Here is a 4,852-nt window from a genome sequence, read left to right as displayed (position 1 = left end):
GAGGAGTTCAGTATTGTGTGGAAAAAAAGGCTGTGAAGCCTTTGGTCATTTACATTACCTGTGTCTTGAGTGGTCAGAAAGAAGGTTAAAATTTGCACTTGAATAATTCTATAAAATAATGTGAAGAGTAAAATGGAAAAGCAGACAAAACAAAATTGAATTAGTACAGTATTACAAGAATATATAAATAAAGAGGACAAGATCATCTAAAAAAAAGGATGAAGAAAAAAAGAGTTTTAAGTAAATTAAAGGAAAATGTTATAATATCACAATGATAATATCCAATACAGAACATTATGGACAGACTCATAATGAGCCATAATGAGTCAGAATGAGTCAGAATGAGAGATGGTACGTTTGGAGAAGGAAGGACAGAATTTAATGAAAAGAACCTCTGTCCAACTGTTAAGCATGGTGGTGGACCAATCATGCTTTGGGGTTGTATTGCAGCCAGCGGCACAGGAAACGTTTCACGAGTAGAAGGAAGAATGGATTCAACAACATTTCAGCAAATTTTAATAATAATAATAACAATCCATGTTATTTAAAAGCAACTTTCAAGGAACCCAAGGACACTGAACAAAACAAAAGGTCAAAAATAATCAGGTAAAAAGGTAAAATTAAACAGATGAGTTTTGAGTTTAGATTTGAAAGTTGGTAGTCTATGTTATGGAGGTCAGGAGGGAGGGAATTCTAGAGTTTGGGATCCGAGCAGCTGAAGGCTTCCCATAGTGACGAGTCGGGTCGGAGGAACAGAGAGCTGAACAGAGGAGGATGACCGAAGAGAACGAGACGGGGGTTTTGATATGGAGCTGGTAGGAAAGATAAGGAGGAGCCAGGTTATGGAGAGCCTTAAAGCTAAACAGAAGGAGTTTGAATTTGATTCTGGAGGTAATGGGAAGCCAGTGCAGCTGATGGAGGATGATGTGACTGAAGGGAGGGGTTCTGGAGATGATATAGGACTGAAAAGATAATGAACTATGCAGGATGACACCCAGACTCTTCACCTGAGGGGAGGGGGAGACATAAGAACAGTCGATGGAAAGATTAACGCTTGTGGCTTTAGAGAGGGTGGATTTGGAACCAACATGAAGTACCTCAGTATTATCACTGTTGAGATTGAGTAAGTTTAGGGTGAACCAGTTTTTGATTTCAGATAGACAAGAGTTAAGGGAGGAGAGTGGAAGAGAGGAATCGGGTTTGTTAGATAAATAGAGCTGGGTGTCATTCGCAAAACAATGAAAATGTATGTTCAATTTACGGAAAATGTTGCCAAGGGGTAGAAGATTAGTAATGAAAAGAAGAGGACCAAGGACAGAACCTTGGGGCACAGCAGAAGAGACAGAGGAGGGCAGAGGTTGAAGGGATTTAAGCTGAATGAAGTGGATGCGGGGGGTGGAGGTGATGCCGAGGGAAGAGAGCCTTAGGAGGAGGATGGAGTGAGATATGGTATTAAAGGCCGCACTCAGATCGAGGACGATTAGAATAGTGAGGAGGCCAGAATCAGCTGCATTGAGAAGGTCATCGTGATCTTAACCCTTTCTTCAATGATTTGTGATCTTCAATGGTGTCCATGGATTACATGAAATCTTTCCACCTTTATCCACCTTTGTCATGGTAGGAATAACACGTCAATGGTCATCTTGACCCCATAGGATAGCACAAGGGTTACAAAAGAGCAGTGCTGTGTGAGGGGCGGAAACCAGACTGAAAAGGTTCCAGAAGATCACTATGTTTTAAGTGATCTTGAAGATCTTAAAGACTATTTTCTCTAGAATTTTGGAAATGAAGGGAAGTTTAGCAATTGGACAGAGATTACAGAATGAATTGGGATCTGAACCAGTTTTTTTCAGGATTGGTTTAACAGCTGCCATTTTTAAAAGTGATGGGACAGTACCAGTTGACAGGGAGGAATGAATAATGGCGGGAAGAAGCCGAAGGAGTGAGGGGAGGCAGGCTAAGAACTGATGTTGGGATGTTGGAAGGGGATCGAGATAACAAGTGGTAGGTTTGGATTGCAGGATGAGAGAGGAAATTTCATTGTGATCAAGCAGCTGACAGAAGGAAAACATATGATTGAGAGAGAAAGAGTCAAGGATGGAAGAGAGGAGACAAGAGACAAGATGATGTTGATGGATGACTTGAATTTTGAAAATTTGGACACTAACCTGATCCCATTTATGAAAAAGCTGAAGTTGAAGAGAGGTTGTCTTCCACAAATGGATAAAGATCCTAAACACACCAAAAAAAAAAAAAATCCATGCTGGCGCACATTAAAGGACATAAACTGAAGTTTTGCCATGGCCTTCCCAAATAACCGACCTCAACACCATTGCAAATTTACCGTAACCCTTGTGCTATCCTAGGCACTTTAACGTTGGGAGTTGGGTCATCTAGACCCACTAGACAGTGCTCTGAACCTTTGTTCTTCAATGATTTGTGATGTTCGCTGGTGTCCATGGATTACATGAAATCTTTCCACCTTTATCATGGAAGGGAGAACACGTCAATGTAAGGGTGGGGTCATCTAAGATAGCACAAGGTTTAAAGAGCAGAGCATGACAGACATTCCAGAAGTTTCAAAGAAGTGGACGAATGGATGAAGATACCTCAGCAAGAATTTAGAGACTCTTGGCTGGCTCCAAAAAGCTTTTACAAGCTGTGATACTTGCCAAGGGGGGCAGCACAAGGTGGCAACTTTTGCACACACCATTATTTTGTCCAATGTTATTTTGAAAGAGTAAATGAAGGAAATAAAGCCTAAATTTTTGACACATTACAAGAATTGGAGAAAAAAAAAACACTTTACTTTACTCTGCAGAAAACTCAACCGTTCAAGCCCTTAAGGGTTCCCCAGTAGAGGCAATGCAGCATTTTTCAGAAATGACTGTGCATCTTGAACAAAGCTCTCAGCCATAAAAAAGGAAGCAGGTTCCCACTCCCACTGCCTAGCCTGAGGCTTTTTGAAAACAAAAGTACCCGTCAGTCAAAAAAAATTATTGCTTGGGTTACTTTAACACCGTTTTTGTTCACTGAAATGTACAGTAGTAACACTTTAAAAAAATGACCATAGCCTGTTTTTAAAACATAATGGGCATTTATATAGATTATTTCAAGGGTGTCATGACGCTCTAGCGTGAGGACCCAGATGCTGTAACCCAGAAGGAAGACAGGTGAGGGATTTGGCGAGAAAAGGTTTATTATTCCTGCTAGGAAGATGGTAGGAGTTGTAGCTGGGTGAGGTCCGGACTTGACAACGGCTGGTGGCTTGGCTGGAGGGCTTAGTGCGGTTAAGGAGAGCCGTGGGATCACAGGATGTCTCTGAGCAGCAGGAGGGAAGAGAGCGCTGACGTCACTCGTGAGGTGCTGGTAATCCTGAGACAAAAGGCAATAATTAGTTTGAGGCTTGGAACAAGACAAGAGTTTGCAGAGCATAACCTTAAGACCAGGCATAGTCACCATAAGGGGTAACAAACTGGCGTTGAACTGATGAGTAAGGTCTCCTTTTAAGCAGTATGGCCGATGAGGTGAGTGGCGTCAGCTGGTGGCAATCAGGGAGCAGAGCAGGCAGAGCTGGAGGGGGAGGAGTCTGACAGGCACCATGACAAAGGGGAGACTTTTAATATCCCCAAAAGATGTATCTATTATTTGACTTTGAATTTTGTATTTTGTCTGCACTATAAACAACAACCTACTGAAATACCCCAGAAAATTTAGGAAAAGTGTATGTATATCTAATTTATTTGAGCAAATTTGTTTCAAATAAAAATGACCATAACAGATTAAAAGAAGTGTCAATTTGATTTAATTATGGGTAAATATTGTTCCACTTTTTTGTGTAAAAAATACCTTTGCAGAAAAATTCTTTTGCAGTGCAAACACAGCGTAGTTTGCTAAAGTTATCAATTCTCAATAATATCCATGCTTAATAAAATGTATGGTTAAACTTTAGTAACGTTTTTCAATCATGGCATACATATTCTCCCATCCTCAAAAAAAATCAATAGACAAAAGAAACTGTAGGCTGAATTAAGCAAATCAATTTCTATATATAGATATATATTATATTCATCTTAATAAACCTGTTAACCGTTTTCTGATTTAATTTTTTGGTAACTATGAGTAGTTGTCATAGAAAAAGCTAAAGCATTAGGGTAAATGCTACATGCTACATGTTTTTTTTTTTTGGATTAAAAAGATAACGTGGGTACAATTTACCCATAATTATTGGTTAAACATGCTGTTTAACATTGGTAAGTAAATTTGACCTTCTTGTAAATACAGCCCCGCAGTTGTGTCACTCATTCTCTAAAGAAGCTCTTGGTTGAATAGATATCTGTAAATAAAATAAAATAAAATGTAAAATAAATAAAGAAACAATAAACCATGATAAAGAACAAATATATAATTAAAAAATAAAATACATTAAAAGTTTCCAGACCCCAACCCTGTATAAACCATTAGATGGGACCCAGATGGGAGGTCTGTTATTAAGTAAACAGATATAATATCTTAAATAACAGATATTTGAAGAACTTAAAATACATTAGTAAATAAAAAACATATCTGATGACTAATGAAGGGGAACTAACAGGAAATAAAAGAAAATCAAGAACAAAATGTGCAGCCAAATGTAAATCTATGTAGATAAACAGTTGATTTAAGTTTGCATTAATGTCGTTTTAGGTTCTACCTTGTGATTTTTTGCATGATTAATTTATAGATCTTGTTGTCCCACTAATGCTGGCTGCAGCTCACTGAATAATGTTTTAAATAGAAAAACAGTTGGAGCCAAGTCCTTATCAGATAATTGATGCAAGTGGAACAAGCATTAAACTGCTCTGAATCAAAG

The 4,852-nt window shown here is 38.6% G+C and overlaps 1 long non-coding RNA gene across 2 annotated transcripts in view; it reads right to left on the bottom strand.

The window, feature by feature from the left end:
* Positions 1 to 500: 500 nt before the first annotated feature.
* Positions 501 to 4,852, bottom strand: part of LOC105355568 (uncharacterized) — a 37,768-nt gene continuing 33,416 nt past the window's right edge. For both annotated transcript variants that reach the window (XR_909949.4, XR_013647426.1), the window contains 2 exons: positions 3,460 to 3,589; positions 501 to 3,375 (listed from right to left, as the gene is read on the bottom strand). This is a non-coding gene — a long non-coding RNA (uncharacterized LOC105355568). The remainder of the gene's footprint in view (positions 3,376 to 3,459; positions 3,590 to 4,852) is intronic.

The sequence above is a fragment of the Oryzias latipes genome, chromosome 14 (assembly GCF_053564925.1).
Source record: "Oryzias latipes strain Hd-rR chromosome 14, Olatipes_Hd-rR_3.1".
NCBI lineage: Eukaryota > Metazoa > Chordata > Actinopteri > Beloniformes > Adrianichthyidae > Oryzias > Oryzias latipes.
The sequence above is the reverse complement of the archived record's forward strand: the minus strand, read 5'-3'. Positions and strand labels throughout refer to the sequence as shown.